A 19330-nucleotide genomic window follows, 5' to 3' on the forward strand; every position below is an offset into this window, starting at 1 on the left:
GTAGATTGGCGGAGGGTCCCACTTTCGGGAACTCCGTTCTAGATCCTTGGTGTACTCTAGACTCTGTGAATCTACAAATGACAGGTCCCTTCTCCCTTTCCAGCTATGATGTAGGCTCAACCTTCCGTGCACCTGCATGAGATACGGCATCTGGAGTTTGCGGGGATGGGGGGGAGGGGAGGGGGGTGCCCTTCTGCCCTTTCTGTTGGCAAGCTGAGTGATGAAGGCATTTGGCTTTTCTACCTCTGCGTGGGCAATGATGGCACTTTGGTGTCACAAGGCAAGGCGTGGGACACCCGTTCTGCTGGCACTGATGATGGCAGGTGTGGCAGATCTGGCACCTGCAGCCCTCGGGGCAGCTTCCGGCTCAGGGGGGCTCCTCATGGCATCATCGGCAGCAGTGGCGATGTGGTTTGGAAGCCAGTATTTCCCAGTCTGAACAAAAGTAGTTACGTGCTCTCCCTCAGAAGCCTTGCTCCGAGGTATGGTTTTAGGTATCACAACCTGAAATTTGTTCTCCAACTTCCATTTCATACAGCCCCTACAGAATGACTTGCCCGAACTAACTGGAGTGGATTTCATCCTCTACAACTGAGTCTGAAAGGATAGTTTCGCTACACAGACAAATCAATCTGACCACATTATAAATGCCATGGCGGGGGGGGGGGGGGGGGGGGGGGGGGGACGACGGACTTGTTTTGTTTTTTGTTCTTTTGTTGTTGTTGTTGTTGTTGTGGGGTTTGTTGGGGGTTTGTTTGTTTGTTTTTTGTTATGTTTTGTTTTGTTTTGTTTTCCTCAAACAGGTATCAGCTGCATGACTTCTTCACTAGACTCAGTAGCCATCCAATAAAATAAACCTAAAAATCCATCCTCAAAAGACAAATATTTCCTACCAAGGAGAGTTTCCATTTAGCGATGTCCGCATTGTTAGAACAACTGCATTACCTCCAAAGGTGATCCTATTTTAAAAAACAAAAACCAAACAGACCAAAAACCCACCCTCCTTAGGATATAGGATTTCGGGCCCAGTTTGTTAGGAAGTCGGTGCTCCTTTACCTGGTGACAATAGGAGGCAATGGAAGTAAAACAGAGAGAAGACTGAGTATCTGTTTTCTTTTCTTTCTTTCTTTCTTTTTTTTTAAGATTTTTAAAATTTATTTGAGAGACAGAGACAGAGAGAGTGCTAGCGTGCGTGGTAAGGGCAGGGGGAGAGGGAGAAGCAGGCTCCCAACTGAGCAGGGAGCCTGACTTGGGGTTTAATCCCAGGAGCCAAAGACAGATGCTTAACTGACTGAGCCACTCAGGCGCCGCCAGACTATCTGTTTTCAAGGAGCACACAGACAGCCCAACCAAGTATTAGGCTCACTGTGACAAGTGCTCTAAAAGCATAGTCACAAGGGCAGTTACTTAGCCTTACTGCCCTCCACGTGGTACCCAGGCATTTTGTGCTCATGTGGCCTGAGTCCACAGGCTTACTCCTACAAACTGACATTTCATGTGAACGTTTACTATCCATGTGTCCTCGGTAGTGATTACATCATGAGAATCCCAAGGACAAAGGGCTTTTGAGGAGTTAGCAAGTTGAGATAGGGAGGTTTCTACCAGGGAAATGTGTTTAATGGGAAGTTCGAGTGTAGGATAATAATATTAAATCAATCCTATTTCTAAAACTAAGAAAAAATTCAAATAAGTGCCTATGGTTAAAATACCAATGCTGATTAACATAATTTTTAACCATGCAGATTTATGAGATGACGTTGGCAAACACACCCACTCTATTTTTGTCTTGGGAATTGAATTTGGGGGAGAAAAGGGAACTCGGTCCAAAGGTAAGTTGGTAGCCTGGTATTATGATAGCATTGAAAAGAAGAAAGATGCTTTAATTGGCAAAAGTTTTCATAAGAGAGGCCATAAGAAAACAAGAGTTTTGGCTCCTTCAACTCATATGTTGTTGGAGCTCGGCAGGGGGCTCAGAACTATAAGACTTGTTCAAAGTCAGTGCAACTTGGGAAAAGTGAAGCTAGAATGTGACACTCAGTTCATCAAACCCTAAAATCTGTATTTCCTACCATAATTCGTTGCACCCGTGAGCTAGCAGGAATCTCAGAGAATACATCTAATTAGGAAAATGGTGCTCTAAACCAGTACTGGTCCACTGCTAATCCAGTACTGATACACATAACTTTTAGCTACTAGGTGTGATCTTCCAAGCTCTTTCTTTATATCATTTTAACACTTGTCTCTTATTATGGTCAAATGGTCAAGTAGAGATTCCCAATATTCTATTTTCTCTAAATCCCAAGGAATGGGTCACATCCTCTCTCTGAACAGAGAAGAAGATCAGGAACTAAATGTCACAGACGCAGGACTTCTCAGTTTGTTCACAAAACAACATTGGGGAGAGATTTGGGCATTGGGCATTGGGGAGAGAGTGAGGGCACTTGACCTTACATCCTGTATCCCTGGGGCAAGTAAAAAGGGTGTGCAGTTTACTGGTACTTGGGTAAATTGATTGAGTCATAGTCTGTCTATCCTTTCATGGTCAACTGAAAAGAAAAAGAAGAAAGTGTGATAACTTTTGCATTTACAGAAAGGAAGCCTGAAGAACAATCTGATCATGCTGTTCTCCACTCTCCACGTGTATGTTTCTAACCAGGTTTGCATCTACCCAGTCATCCCTCCATTCATTTGTCCATTCCTTCAATGAACTTTTCTTGACCACCTAGTGTGGACCCGACAACGTGCTGGGCATTGAGGAAACGACAAATAAGACACATTTCTCACTCAAATCTAATTGAAATCCTCACTTCCCACAATAAACATGTATCCGTGTAGGAGGCACTGGAATTGGGTGGGCACTTTAGGGACATGTAACGAGGCATGGCATGGCAGAGTCCTTGTCCTTCAAGGGTTCGTCTCCCAGAGGAGACAGCCATGCACTTAAAAGGCTAAGTAACATTATGCAATGCTAAGTGCCAGTGGAGTGGTATGAAGTCCAAGTGCAACCTGCATTCCAGAGACGGGGAGATCACTCTTGGTCTGGGCAAGCTGTAACAGTGGCAGAATTGTGGTCAAAACTAATAATTACTCCACAGCATTGCAAGGATGATGGGATAATTTCTTTGATAGAACAAAATCTTTTGGGTTTAAATTGACCTCATGGAAATAAACCGGGGGCTTAAAGAGTCACAGGTTTCATTTATGTCATAAGGGTTCATTTGTGGGTGACTAATTCCTGAAAACAAGAACTTGTCTGTCCAGGCTGGAGTCATCGTGAACAGGAGAGATGAAGGTTCGTGATTCTTTTGAAAATTATTCAACACTAATTGTGTTTGGTACTTTTTAAATAAGGAAAATTACCCTAAACTGGACGGTTTAGATTACATTGTTATCTGTAAGAGGTTTTTCTCATGTAATTACTAGGTACTCGCTCTATAATTATAAGGACCTGAATTTTCTCCTTATCACTGACAATAACTCTCCTTCTATATTGGAAAACACTTCTTTTTGAAATTTTCTCATCCCCAATTAAGCTATCAAAAGCTAATCTGCAATCCATAAGGTAAAAAGAACATACAGATGAAAATGTCATTGATGATGTGGACATTTCTATAGCTTCATTTTTAAAGGTTTGGGTTTCATAGCCTGTTAGTTTTAGAGAACTTATAATAAGTAAATACCAAATCTTATATTCATGTGGTTACATTCTAGATAGAAAATCAGATCCATGCTTCGTGAGAGTTTTAAATTTCATTTAAGTCCTTAGAATCTTGTTGAGGTAGTATAGGACTCTATTTGAGTCAACTTCAATTAATGAAATAAGCTTGTAAGTTTGATATAGTGAGTGGCATGCCTCCTGATCTCTCTTGAGTTCTCATAAAGAATACCCCAGAGTTTTACCATAAATAAGAAGAACCAGAGGTTTCTTCCATTCCATTAAGAGCAACTTAAAAAACAAATCCTGCATGAAATTAATTGTTGATTTTATTTTAATTTAAAAAAATCTAGGCGCTAATAAGATATTGAGGGCTTAATCTGTAAGACTCTAGAAGGCAAAACCCCAGGAAGGCAAACTGAGCACAGGAACTTAGTTTGACCTGACCAGCAATTATCAACCTTAAGAATCAGCAAAACCGGAAGGACTGTTTGGTGAAAAGGAAGCAAAAAGAAGAAGTCAACGCCTAGAGGCCATCCATGGTGGGGAGTCCCATTTCCTCCCCAAATATAGTATGATGGGATCCAAAGGCCTATACCCTCAGGCAAATAGAAAGCCAAAAGTAAGCCAGCCCTTGTGCAGATTTGCAGCCCAAGTTTGTATCACCTGGATGGTCCCAGGAACCACAAGTGTTGAACTTGGACTAAGCAGGTCCCTTATTTGTAATGTTCCAGGAATAGATAAAAAAAAAAAACATTCCCAGAGAAAAGTTCCATCATCTCAGACATCAGTCATTCCTAAATTATTTTTCAAGTACAAGGACCAACACACAGTCAAATATGATCAGTCACATAAACAAGGTAAACAGAATGAGAACAAGAAACAGTAACGGACAATAGAACCAGAGCACAAAGATTTCAAATATTAGAATTATAAAATGCATATGCTGTAAAATATGGGTTTTTTTTTAAGATTTTGTTTATTTATTTGAGAGAGAGAGAGCAAAAGAGCAAGCGAGAGCAAGAGGAGGGGGGCAGAAGGAGAGAGAAAAGCAGTTTCTCTGCTGAGCAGAGAGCCCAACACAAGGCTTGATCCCAGGACCCCAGGATCATGACCTGCGTCAAAGGCAGACGCTTAACTGACTGAGCCACCCAGATGCCCCAACATCTGTGTTTCTTATGCTTAGAAAAAATAAACATAGATCTCCAGAAATGAGAAACTACCAAAAGTCCCAGAGCACGGCCAAATTTTCTGGGAAAACAAACAAAAGAACAAAATGCCTTCAAACTCCTCCACATTCTGGCAGCACTGTACCTTCAGAGTGAGAAATGCACAAATCTCTCCACTTAGCATCCTGGAGAGTCCCAGTAAAAAGTGGCAGGACCAGCCCTATGAAAGATGAGGGCCTTCTTGCCTCTGCTTGCGTCCCAAGTTGTCCTCTAGGAATAGCTTATCTATGCACACCATCCCACCCTGGTCCTTTTTTAAAAGTGGATTTGGATAAGAATGTTTATACTTTTTTTGATCTACAGTTCAGGTAAATCAAGAATATCCACTCCAAGTGCTAAATCAGCAGTAGATTGTCCTTTGTGAAGAAATATCTTGTCAAATGTGAAAGGGTAAGAAAAAAACTTACCTGACTGAGTGTATTCTTCTTCCTATTCTTGCTGCAAACATGAGAAATAAAACATTCTACCAGCTTTCATAGCAATGACTGTTTACCTTAACTCCTTCACTTCCATATCACTCAAAGGCATAGATACCATGATGCACCTCTCACATCTCTCTTCAAGAACAAAGGACCTAATCCTCTAGGGAATGTTTCAGACAAACTTCTAGTTGGCTGAGCCCCCACCATGGGGATTGTCTCAGCTGAAGAGAGCACCCCACCCAAAGGCCTCACCTCCTTCCTGGGAAGCCCATATCCAATGACTAATCAACAGCGGTATAGAGTATGATATACCTCCACTCCTGCAGGGGGCCACTCTGAACATGATCCCATCTTCAGAATTCATGACAGGGATGACTGACTGTGTCTTCACTGAGATATCCAATCCAGCATCAAAGATCAACTGCTCCCGGTACCCCATCCTGTTTTCCGCTCTTTTCTTCTACAGGTGTTAATCCCAAGAGCATTCCTTCAGAAGGCTCCTATACACTAATCTCTGTGTTCAAGTCTGTCATCCAGGGTACCCAGCGTGTGACCCTGAATGCTTATTGATGTGAACCTTGTACCTTATTGGGGTTCAAACTCTTCTTCTTCAGAGGTGCTGTAATTGTAAGAATTTTATCTAAGTGACAGGAAATATCTTCTGAGAAGATATATATTCTTTCTGCCAATCTTCAGGAAATTTCGGAAGTCACACTGCAAGAAGCACCATGATTTAGTACATGTCCTACCAAACTCATTTCTTGGTTTTTCTCATATTTGACAGTGACTTCAGGGAAACAACGAAGTCCTGATTCTTAGAAGTAGAAGCTAGTACCATTCCTAATCACAGCTGAGAACACTGAATTGATTCAAAAATATTGGCACTCCAGTTTTCTTAAGAATCTAGTCTTTTTCTCTTAATGAGTGAGCCTCTCTAAGGCCGGTAGTATCTATAGCTGGTTGGAAATTGTAGGAATAGCTCTAAAGTAGACACACGGCAGATGAGCTATCAGTCATCTTGTGGAGGGTCTTGGTTCTGTGACCCCTGGGTTGGGGGAGCCACTGTCCAATCAGGTTGCCTTAATCAAAATCATTATGTGACTACGGGAGTTGCTAGAAGCAAAGTTTCATTTCATTTCTTCCACCCACTCCACCCTCCAAACGCCTAAAAATAGAATCCGATGAAGTTATTCTGTTCTGGAGGACAAGTACACATCCATAACATTTTTTTTTTTCAGCTTTACCGAAGTATAATTGATAAATAAAATTGTAAGATATTTAACGTGTGCACCCCAATGATCTATGTGTACAATGTGAGAAGGTACCTCCATCAAGCTCACTAAGCCATCCATCACTTCACACAATTCTCTTGGTGGGGTGGTGAGAATAGTTAAGTTGTGTTCTCTCAGCAAATTTCTATTATACAGTAGAGTTTTATTAACTTTAGTCACCAGGTTTTACATTAGATTCTCAGACCTTATTCATAGTATGCCTGAAAACCTCTTCCCTTTTGTTAGGCCTGAAGCCCTTTGAGGTTAATATTGATGCGGCCCGGCTGGGTCCAAGAACCCAGAGCAGAAGTCCTGCGGGGCCAGCCAGGAGGGTCCTTGGCTTTGATAAGAATAGAAATCAAACTCAAGCTGAGAGGAATTAAAAGCAGGTTTTACCAAAGGCAAAGAATGAATGTAGATACAGAGAGAGGGTCAGGGAGACTCAGAAAGGAAAAAAGAATGAGTCTTACTTTTGCTGGGGGCCGGGGGTTGTTATTGTGGAGGGTGGTCTGGTGCATGTGTCTTCTCAGTAATCCAGGAACAAAGACAAGTATTTAGGTGTTCTCCATAGGTCACTTACCCTGGAGCAAGGGGTCTCAATGAGTTGAGGGTCTTGGAAAATGTTCCTGATGACCCTGCCCTGTCACTCCTCAGATGGTCTTTATTGTATGGAAAAGATTCCAAAGAAACCCACTTAAATCCTTGACTTCACAAGGAAGGCATGCCTTGTCTGTTCTATAAGGTGAATGTAAGGCAGGGGTATAAGTCCTAGCAAAAATGGAAGCAAGAAAAGGAATGAAAGAAGCAGTTTTTCATGGGGTCCCTTTAGTTTCCCTGTCTCAGTATCATCAAGCATATACCTCATCAGTGATCGTCATTCTTAATGCTCAATCATTTGCATTTGCCCCTCCAGATCGATCTAAATATGATTTCTTGGCATTAGGTTCTTTTTCCGTTTTGCAAATGAGTTTTATTTTTGTGACACATATGAGATTCAGGGACATCTATGTTTAACAAGAAAAATAGACACATTAAAAACAAAGCTGGGATACTTTTTGAGTTTGGGTGTGGAGAGGGGAGCACTGGGAAAGTTTAACTGATTGGCCTATTTTACTGGCTTCAGTGAAATCTAAGTGGTGAGGGTTAAGAGTTACTTTGATGGATTTATTTCCCTTTAAATGCTTGAATGGGTTTGGAGAGGAATGGGGTTAAAGGGGAACCAGGAATTAGGAAGTTAAAGGCTTTTGGGGAAGACAACCAACAATGAAAAGCAGTTCATCCTGTATTAAAATTGAATAGGATTCCAAAAGTTCCCCTGCAAATTGGTTACTTGGAACCCAGAGTCCTGGGAAAAGATACTTGCCTCAGGCTGCCAATCAAAGGAAGAAGAAACCCCCAGGAAGGCTTAGCACATTCCCAGCACCGGATGTGAGGGACCAAAGTCAATTAGGGTTTGAAATGATCAAAGTGGTTAATGTACTCTCTTGACAGACCCCAAAATAGCAACACTCTTTCCTCAAATTCTGGCAGAGCAATTGTCAGTGGGTCCTGGGATGACCCGTCGTCCCCGCCACGCAACACCCCCAGTGGGGCCAGGTCCTTACTTCAGAGCTGTGTGGGGAAGGGCCACACAGAGCTTGAGACAAGCACCACTTGGCCTTTCACTGTCGCGTTTCTTTTTCATGCGAGGGCAAGGAAAACAAGAGAAGGCGCAGGCAGAGGTAGAAAGGAACTTCTCTGAGGGGACGGTCTGACCCAGATGTCTGTAACCCCAGGAGTGCTTTGGCAGATACACTGTACAGAAGAGAATTGGGCTGATGAGCTGAAAAGTTGTTTCTATTTTGACTTTGCCTCAGAATATCAAAACATTCACTTTCTCTTGATGTAAGACAGGGTTGAGAAGACTTTGCATCAGGCAATATTTATAAACTGCTTTATTTCCTTATATTCAGAGATGAAAGAAGTCTTCATTACCTTGATAGCTATTGTTTGGAAATGTTCTTGGGACCCCAGGGGCTTGGGTGTTTGATGGCCATAAAACTTCAAAGAAGAGAGTACAACTGGCCTGCACTAAGATTCCCTTTTTGCCTTGGAGATGAAGAGGGAAGATAAGAAGACAAGGGAAGAAAGGGAAGAAGGGAGGGGGAACACAGAGCTAAATGGGGAGAGGTGACAACAGGCGAAGTGCCCAGTCATGGGCCGCACAGCTTACTGAAGAGGCCTGGGGCTGCTTTCCACCACAACCTCCTTGCCTGGCTGCCTCATGACTCCACCTCTACTCCAAAATCATCAATCAAGACTTTTCCACTCCTGTTTCCTTTTTAGTGGAACTCAGAAAAGGGGAAATTGCTTCATGGCAAGGTATAGCACTGAGCCAACGGGCAGAGAAAGAACTGGGCTCACAGGAGTTCACGGGATTCTTAGGGAGCTCGAGGCTTCCACCGGTTCTGGATTCAGGAGAGGAGGGTTGAGCTCCTCTAAGCTAGATTCTCCAGGAGACAGGGGCCCTCTAGACAACTTCTGGGTCATATAGATGAAAGAAAATAAAATACCATTTGATAAAACCAACAGTAGGATCCAGACTATGAAAGAATACTCTTTCTCTTTCATCTTTCAATATATTTGGTTTTGCAGCACCATCAGTGCTAGGCCCTGAGTGGGACAAGCGCAGAGGGATACTGACCCTCCTCTCAAGTAAGGCAGGCATGGGAATAAATGGATACCATACAAGAAGGTCATTACTCTAACAGTGCTGAGGCCAAGGCCATGTTCATGGGTGGGAAGGACGAACTTTGAGGAGTACAGGTCATGCCTTATCAGGTGTGAAGAAATCACAGCAGTGTCCTCTGCCCAGAGTCTTCCTCCTTGAGGGGTCAAGTGACCTTAGAATAGGGTTTGCTAAGATCTTGTGTTTAGAAGTCTCCCTTCTATGGGGCTGCTGCTTTCTGAGTGTTTCCTTCAGGGACTTTATGCCCTGTGAAAATTTTTTTGCTATTTCCGTGGAAGTGACTTCTTACAAAAAATAATAATAAAGATGTTGTGTCACTCCATGGTTGCCACATGAAGGGAAAAACAAAGAAAATATTATATAGAAAGTGATTGAAAATGGCCGATTGGCCACAGGTGTGGGACTTCTAGAGGAATCAGAAGAGGATTTCTTCCTAGTCAGGTGGGTCCACAGTGCTGGTCAGGCCGTGTCACCTGGGCATCTCCCCACTAAGGAAAATTCTGAGTTAGGAACTCAGGCATTTATAGATTTTTTTTTCTTTCTATTCTTCTAATATCTATGCCATGCATACTTTGGCTTTAGAAGATGTTTGACATAATTTTTGTAATGGCTTATTGTGTGCTATAATGATAAGACAGGAATTAGTGTCAAAAGTCCTGGATTTGAATCTTGACTTTTTTTAACTAACTAGTCATATGAACTCAAGCACACCACCACTTTGTGAATGTCAATGTCTTCATCTACAGAATGGGCTGCTGATAACACCTAACATTTTTTAAAAAATCTTCCTCAGGCTCAATACAAAGGATTATATGCAACTGGCGGTCTTTAAATCAAGCTTCTCAGAAACCTGGGAGAGTAGTCTGTAGCATCTTACTTAGATTATAACACTTCTCTTCTTGCTTACACTTACTACAATTCTCTCTAACTTTTCAAACCTTATGTATTTCAAGTGTGTGGTATTCCACACACGGGTCTGTTGTCTCACTTACTCTCACCACCACACCAGGAATGTGACACTATCATCACCCCATTTTACAACTGGGAACACTGAGGCTTGAAGTTAAGATCACCAGCTCAGAGGCGGCACAGCCTGACCCAGAGCCCATACTTTGGAGCCTCTTTGGGGAAAGTAGCCACTCGCTTCCTCCAGTGTCTGGCAAGTTTTGCGTGATGAATGGTCTCATTGGTCTTTCAGGGCTTGGTGCTAGAGCTCCTTGTGTTTATAAGACAAGAAATGATGAGCTGCCTGGCTCCTCCCCAGCTGGCTGCCCCAGCAGCCACTTGTCACACCTAATTGGAGCCCTGTACCAACACAGCCCAGACTCTCCAAACCCAGTCGTTGCCACTCACTGCCGAAGGATGAAAAACCCTCTGACCTGCGTCCTGATTGTTTTCAAATTAAAAGGTACTTTGGGGACAACTGAAATTCCCCCAAGTGCTTGTCTGAACGATTCTGGCAGCTTTTCCCGAAGTGCTCTGGCTCCCAGCGCAACCACCCAGCCTCAGACTTTCCACCCAGTGCAAGCGCACACCCTGCCCACTTTCTGAGCTCATGCTCTGAGCACTGTCCCAGCTCCTGGCCTGCGAGGGGTCCCCTCCCACCCCGCAGAGCTGGTACCTTTGCCCCAGGTTGACTTCAAGAGAGAGACAGCCAGGTGAAGATTCCTAGAATGTGCTTTGGGCTTTGGGGTGCACACGTCCCAGAGTCCCCAGATGGGCAGCACACCTGTGAGTACTGGGAATGCTGTGCTCCGGGGGCTATTTCTAGGTCTCTCTGCCAGGGAGCAGCCTCACCGATTGAGAGATGTTGCTTTCACAGAACTCTTAGGGGTTTCCTCCCTGCTTACAGGGGTCATATCCATAGACAGTCAGAGCTGAGAGGAGCACTAGGGAGCACCGAATCCAACCCCAAATGAGGCCTGTGGATATGAGTGAGTGGCCTGCTGTTTAGCAATGAGTTCAAGGCAGAACTGGGACTAGGGTCCAGGCCTCATGTGACCCAGGCTGTGCTCCGTCACCACGCTTATCTTCCATGCTTCTCTCTATGTTCCACGTACTGTTCTCCTTACCTTTTTCTCAAGGGAGTTCCCACAGACAGACGACAGCTGGAATGGAGACTTCCTCCTGCTCAGAGTGTAGAGTTCACACGACAGTCACGCAGTCTGGTCAAGAGCTCGTGAAGATGAAGCCAAAACCCAGACCCAATGGAGGGATTTGAGTCTGGGAAGTGGGAAGGTTGAGGGGAATGAAATCCACACCAGCTGTTATGCCCATTCCAGGACTCAGATTCTTGCCTTTCCCATGCAAAGACCCTTAAGAGAGACAGCACAAAGAGGAAGAGAGAAAACACTTACCACCTGGGGGAATCTTGATTGAGAAATAAAGTACGTGTGTGTCTGTGTGTCCATATGTCTTTTTAACACCACTAGATTTGAATTCTGACTGATTTCATAATATGCATATTCATTCAATACTTTTAAAGTTTAAAAACAAATGAGAGGGACTTCTGGTTCTGGTCTGGCATGTACAAAGCTTAGATGTTGTCATTCCATCCTAACAGCAAATAAAAAGTTTAACAGACTGAAAAATCAACACATCTTCTTAGATCTGTTGAAAAGGTGAGTCACAGAGCAAACCACTGCTCCCCAAATTGAAAAGAGGCAGAGAGACAGTTCCAGAGAATACCAACTACTAGAGCAGAAGTCCATGAGAAAGAACCTCTGTGGGAGGAAAACCTGGGCTGTCATTGATGGTCGCCAGAGGCTAGCAGTGGGCAAGTCTGAGAGCTAAACGCTCTGGGGGAATCTAGCTATGGGTTGGGGAGGGTCCCCCAAGCTTCTGTCAGTTTTACCCCTAGGAGTTCTACAAGGTTCTCATAGAGATGTTGGGGGAAAAGGTCCTCATGCTTCCAGCAGGAGTCAGGAAAGAAGCGCCATTTTGAAATACTCCAGAGTATTCTGTTCTTCTAACAAGACATGCCCCATGAGAAACTACCTAACCAGAGCCTAACCTGCCAGGATTTTGTCAGGGCCTACCCTCCCTCTACCTGCCAGAAGGAAAATACTCAACTCCAGTCATAGGAACACAGAATGCTTTTCCTCCCCACACCTTACCACAACGTGATGAAAAGCCTGCTTACCACAGTTCCTTTTATTAAGTACATCATGTTCGCCAGTCAACAAAAAGTTACAAGGCATACTAAAAGGAAGAAAATACAGTTTGAAGAGGCTGAAAAAGCAATAGAACAAGGGTCAGCTACGACAAAGATGTTGGAAAGATTCAGATGAAGAATTTTTTCAAACTGTGATTAATAGGTTAAGGGCTTTAATGGATAAAGTAAAGTAAAGTAAAGACCAAGTAAAAAGAGATGTGGAGATTCTAAGAGAACAAAAAAAGACAAAAAGAACTACTAGAGATTGAAAACACTGAAACAGAGGTGAAGTGCACCTTTGAAGGCCTTGTCAGTAGCATGGAGTTGGCTGAGGAAAGAGACTTTAAGAAAGTAAAAACTTCCAAAACTGAAAAACATAGAGAAAAAAGACTGGAGGAAAAAAAGAAGAAGAAGAAGAAAGGAAGGAAGGAAAAGAAGAGAAAAGAAAGGGGAGGGAAAGAGAGGGGAGGGGAAAGAAAGGGAACCCAGAACCAAATATCCCAGGGCCATGGGAAAACTAGAAAAGCACAGGCCTAACAGGAATACCACAAGAAGAAAGAGAGAAGGAGGGGAAGGAGAAGGAGGAGAAGAATATGTGAAGCAATAATGACTAAGGAATTACCTTCAAATTAATAGTAAGCACCCAACCACAGACTCCGGAAACTCAGAGAACACCACTTGGGATAAATGGCAAAAAACAAAAACAAAAAATGCTTAGGCATATCATATCCAAATATCAGAAAATCAAAGATAAAGAAAAATAAATCTTTTTTTTAAAGGATTTTTTTTAAAGATTGTATTTATTTATTTGACAGACAGAGATCACAAGTAGGCAGAGAGGCAGGCAGAGAGAGAGGAATGGAAGCAGCTCCCCGCTGAGCAGCAAGCCCAATGCGGGGCTCGATCCCAGGACCTTGGGATCATGACCTGAGTTGAAAGCAGAGGCTTTAACCCACTGAGCCACCAGGCAACTGAGGAAAAAAAAAAATCTTAAAAGAAGCCAGAGGAAAAGAACACCTTACCTATGAGCAAAAAAATTAGAATTATCTGACTTACCAGAAACCATACAAGCAAGAAAGTAGAATGAAATATTTAAAGTGTTTGGGGGGGGGGGGGAAACACACCAACTTAAAATTCTACACCCTACAAAGTCATCCTTCAAAAGTAAAGGAAAATAAAAACTTTCTCACACAAATAAAAATTGAGGAAATTTTTTGCCAATAGAGCTGGCTTGCAAGAAATGTTGAGTTCTTTTGAGAGAGGAAACTGATAGAGGTCAGAAACTCAGATCTACATAAAGAAAAAAAGAGCATTGCAATAGAAATAACCTAATGTACCTAATGTATAGCTCTGTTGTAGGATATGGACAGTGGGGAAGGTTGCACACATGTGGGTCTGGCAGTATGTAGAAACTGTATCTTCTGCTCAACTTTGCTGTGCACCTAAAAAGGCTATAAAAGATAAAGTGTATTGATTTTTAAAACAACAAGGAAATTTTAATTCGTTTTATGAAACTTGGTCTATGGGTGCTAAGCATGTGGGTGTTCATTTATTCTTACTCTAACCGTATGAAAAGAATGCTAACTTCTTAAATAATTTGTCCTTAGGAATAGGGAATGAGAAGCTCTATGAGAAGAGGACTTAGCTAGTTCCTTCTTTTCCTTTTCTTTCCTCCAGAAATCTCTGAGAGCCAGCAGTCACAGCAATTCCATGGCCCACTGGTTGACGGAAACCTCCATAAGACTTGGCTTAGACTCCGTCCTAAAGCTCTTTCTCTTTGCCAACATGAGCTTTCATCTTGTCTGTCCTTAAAGCAAACTCTCAGGCTTAAAGACATTCCAAGCTCTGATCCATCCCGATTATAGAATGGTTTAAAGAAATTTCTTGATTATTCAAAATTTGGAAGAACCTATTCCGTAACGGAGATTACTTCTTTTAAACAAAAAGAAACAACTTTAATTGCATACCACCTAGTTTCAGAAAAGATTTAAACCAAAAATTAGAGTGGGCAGGAAAGCCAGTATGTGCTTGGGTCCAAACAAGATGATTAATGTCGAATTATTATATTCTTCAAAAATGCTAAGAATCAACACTGTGAGCCACTTAAGGGAGAAAAAAAATGTGAAAACAGAGGGGTAAAAGTCAGTTGATCCAAAATGAAAAGTAATGAATTGGAAAATAAGCAACTAGAATGGTTCAGATTAATGTCTTCCCAAACTATTCTTCTCAACTAAATACAGATGATACCAAGAAAAAAAGGAGCTAAAAAGAAAATTAAAACCATTTGGCAGAAAGTATTTCCCTAAGCAACAAAAGATGAGGCGTTCCTAAACTAAAAATGCTAGAGCTGTTCAAGAATGAGTAGCTTTGGGGGCAGAGAGATCAGAAGGGAGATCACTCTTCCAAAAAGGAATGTTCCCTCACTCTGACTTGTCCGTGGCCATACACCCTTTGCTCACCAAGTTTTATATTCCTACCAGCTCTGCAAATTTCCATGTCAGGCCAATTTCGGGACAAGCCAGTCTATGTCCAGATGACCCAGTTCGTGTTGATTCCAGTACTATTTCTGTCTTTGAAATCCAGGAACCCCCAAACGCCAAGTTCAATTCTTCTCCAACTTCACTTGATCTGGCAACTCTCTTCTGAAACTAAAAAACAAAATTCACCGAAAGGTGGGTGTGGTAGACACTGGTGCTTTTCACGAATATTTCCAGTTCTTCTCCTCTGGGCATGATTAAGATGACCCTTCCCTGCCTTCCTGATGTTAGACATAACCATATGGTCTGTTCGACCGATGACATGGAAATGGGAGTGACATGTATGTCTTCCAGGTGGGAGTCTTTGAGGGTTTACCAGTGATTATCCCGTCTCGCTGTCTTCAGCAATATTCTAGTTAGTGGAGGCCCCACGAGCCTTGCTCCCTGAGTACACATGTGGAACAGAGGCCCCATTGAAGGGCAATGGACAGAATGCCCAAGCAAGAAATGAACCTTTTTTGAAGCCACTGAGAAATAATGGTTGTTTCATTCCACAACATAGCATAGCCTGCGTTGTTTAGAATAACTGATCATTTGGGCTGAAGTAACTAAGATCCAAAAATATTTCAGGGAAATATTCTGTTTTTAAGGAAAACTTTTTTTTTTTTTTTAAGAAATGGACATTTTCCAGCTTGTTTACTGAGGGTCCTGAAAAGTCAGCCATCCCTGGAGTGTGACTCACTTACTACAAATGTTGTCGGAATAAAAGTTTATGACACCAGCTGCTCTCGTGAGTTGTCACACACATGATTAAGCATCACATGCCTAATTTACCCTGAATCTTATGCACAGTTTTAAGTCCTTTGGTTTTCAGAGTGCTCTTCTGATCTTTTGTAATTGATACTATAGCTGCCTTTATGTAAGAATAGCTACTTGTACTTCAATCTATAAGTATGAAAATATAAAAACGGATGGATAGTGTTCCTTAAAATAGTTCAACCTGAAATTAAACAAATCCCTTTAGAAAGATAATTACTGTAAATAGTTGAAGGTAAAGATATTTTTAAAATGAGCGGAATTCTGGCACCACACATAGATTAATGCCGCCCATGTTAAATTCCAGATTTTTTTTACTTAGGTTTGATTTAGAATTAATTTTGTATTCCTTAAAATCCATTTCTAATATTCAGTCAAAAGTAAGTTTGTGTATTGAATTCGTTATGACATCAAAGTGACCTTAAGTTTGGACAAATATTTGGCAAGCGAGAGTCTGAGCCTGGTGAGCCGTTGTGTTGATTTTTATGTTCTGAAGCCATGAATTCAGAGTCAAACTGTATTTTAACACATGCATTTGAGACTAATACTAACATTTACAAAGTCTGATTCAGTTCCATCCTTCTGGGAGATAATCCAACATGCACTTTTCAGTTCAATTTAAATTACAGGTAGCACGTGTTGCCTTGTACTCATCTCTAGCAAGCTGCTTCTGGAAACCAATGCAATCAATATAGCATGAAACAAATCATTCCCGAAGACATGGAATTCATATAAAATAGCTTTTGCTCCCCAGAGATTTTTTTGTTAAGAAAGACATGATTTAGATAGGCAGCTATGATTTTACTTTGGGCAGGCCTGATTACTGTGTGTTTCTAAGCACTTTCCAGAAAGCAACAGAACCAGATGACAAAAATTAGTTCCCCTGGGGCTTGGCTGACTCAGGACATCTCTATCTATATGGATGTCCCAAGGTAATTTGTCCTCAGATGAACTCATCATCTTCCTTTTAAAACTAGAGTTTTATAGTCCCCTTCGCCACCCCACCCCCCCTACCCCCCACCCCCCACCCCCGCCTTTTTTTCTTTTGCCGCTCACATCCGGGAATTCTCAGGTTCCAGTGTTTCGCCTTTGCCTCTCGTCCCACCCTTGCCCTATGCTGTCTGGCCCTTGCCTCCCTAAAGGTCTTCCGGCCTCCAGTATCTCCCCTCTCCACCTCCTGTTTCCACTGCCACCAAACTAATCTCTGCAAAACACAAGTCGGATTGTGCTACTCTCATCTCAGAAATACTGTGACTTCCGTACTTTCATTTGCCTCTAAAGACCCCCTCTACCCTTCTCCCTCTGTTGTGCTCTAAGGGCCAACCTGTATGGACAAGATCAGCAAACTCCCCCTTTTGGAGAATGGTTCAGTTTTGAAAATGTGGAACCCTGGAGGAGGACAGTGAGATCAGGGGATAGATTTCCTGGCTCCCACCTTGTTCATTAACATAAGGCGGCGGTGTCCCTCAAACCTTCCCCACATACCTGAGTCTGAGTGTGTCACATACTCGATACTTCTTTGATCCCTGCTTTTGCTTTTCCTTTCTTCCGGTTAGTCTGAAATTCTCTTCATTATCTTTATTGCAATCATTTTCATTTAATCCTGCATTGTCAGCATTTGCATCGGGTACATCCATCAGGAGGCTCAAGCAGAAGGAAGCTCAAGCAGAACCACAAGCAGAAGGAAGCCAAGAGCCTTGCATTACCGCTCAGAGACAGATTCTCTCACTGATCAGAAATGCCCCTTACAGACATCACATGAATGAGAAATAAAGCGCTACCACAGAGATGTGGGGATTTATCTGCTTCAATTACTAACATTAACTTAAGTAAGTATAATTCTTTCAAAAAATAAAAAAAAAAATTCTGGGGGCGCCTCGGTGGCTCAGTAGGTTAAGCTGCTGCCTTCAGCTCAGGTCATGATCTCAGGGTCCTGGGATCGAGCCCCGCATTGGGCTCTCCTTAGCGGGGAGCCTGCTTCCTCCTCTCTCTCTGCCTGCCTCTCTGCCTGCTTGTCATCTCTCTCTGTCAAATAAAAAAAAAAATTCTGTTCCTCAATGAGATTCCCAAATGAGTCCATAAAGTAAGTCATAAACAAAGAGGAGCAAGAGCCACGATTACCAGGAGCTGAAGGAGTTCCCAGACAACACACTACCTCTGGGAAGAGCTTCCTGGGTTGGTAAAGAAAGAAAATACAGGAGCCCTGGTGTTTCTGGACTTGCCCAAGTTATTTGAAAAAATTCCACATATTCTGTTGCTTAATAGGGGAAACAATTCACAAAAGAAAAGTGAAAGGAGGTGGATTATTACTTACTCAAAAGGTGCTGGTTACTAATAGATTAGAATCAACCCAAAGGAGGTCTTTAGTGGTAGCCAGGCTTGGTTCTTCCTCATAACCATACAAACATGTTTATTCGTTATTTAGAGGAAGCTATAGAGGGCTTGGGTTTGTTTTTTGTTTTTGTTTGTTTGTTTGTTTTATTTGCTCACATTAAATAATAGCCTGCTGTGTGAAATAAACCAGGCAGAGAAAGACAAAGATTGCATGGTATCCCTTATATGTCGAATTTGGGAGGGGAAAAAAAGACAAACTCATGGAAATAGAGTAGAATATTGTGGTTGTCAGGCACAGCAGGGAGGAGAAATAGGGAGGGGTTGGTAAAAGCTTACACACTTCCAGGTATAAATAAGTTCTGAGGATCTAATGTAAATGCGGTGATTATAGTTAATAATATTGTAGTGTCTGATTGAAATTTGCTACGAGAAAAGAACTTAAGTTCTTTTCTTAAATATGTGAGGTGATAGGTGTGTTGACTGCTTGGTGGGAATGTATACAGATATCACACCACATTGTACGCTTCAAATATATTGTGACTTTGTTCATTATACCTCAGTAAAGCCAGGGGAAAACAACAGCCTGAATCTAACAGATACAATTTTGTAAGCTGAACTGAAATTCTGACATTTGGACAAACACAGGCAAATGCATACACACACATAATACAAGACTAAAGAGTAAGGAAGCTGTGAGTCTGTTGAGTCGGCACCTTATTTAAACCATGGTTCCTAGAGGTTAAGAAACTTGCCGAAGAGAGCAGTTGGCTCTGGAATCAGACCAAATAGAGTCCCTTCTCTTCTGCACTGGCCAGGCACTATAGAGGTATTTCTGTTCTAGGCAGCATGCTTTGAGGAGCGGGAAAGTTAAGCTTCTTAGCAGAGAAGGACCAAGATAACTTTGGATCTGAAAACGCCATTTTGCAGAAAATGTTTGAAAGACTATCATACAGGGACCAAGAAGACTCGGAGAACTTAGTCTTCACCTTCTGGTATTCTGAGGATGGTCAAGAGAGGAGTTAGAAGAACTGCTGCCTCTCCTCTCCCACGCTGGATTTCTTGGTGCAATAGAGAGAAGCCACAGGTGATTAATTTCAACTCAGTGTCGGGAAAGGCTTTCTACCAGAGTGGGCCTGTGCAGACAAGTAGAGAATCTCTCTAGGTAGTTGACTTCTGTCGTTCTTCAAGGCCCTTTCCGGGTGTGAGAGCCTTTAGTTCTTGCTCACTGTGTTGAACTTGGGTAA

The 19330-nt window shown here is 42.4% G+C and overlaps 1 long non-coding RNA gene across 1 annotated transcript; it reads right to left on the reverse strand.

Moving 5' to 3' along the window:
- Positions 1–5624: 5624 nt before the first annotated feature.
- Positions 5625–17610, reverse strand: LOC116586887. Its single transcript, XR_004284185.1, has 4 exons — positions 17238–17610; positions 14937–15107; positions 11378–11620; positions 5625–6020 (listed from the first exon to the last, which is right to left on the reverse strand). It is a non-coding gene; the product is annotated as an uncharacterized LOC116586887 (long non-coding RNA).
- Positions 17611–19330: the final 1720 nt, after the last annotated feature.

Source organism: Mustela erminea, chromosome 3, assembly GCF_009829155.1.
Source record: "Mustela erminea isolate mMusErm1 chromosome 3, mMusErm1.Pri, whole genome shotgun sequence".
Classification (NCBI taxonomy): Eukaryota; Metazoa; Chordata; class Mammalia; order Carnivora; family Mustelidae; genus Mustela; species Mustela erminea.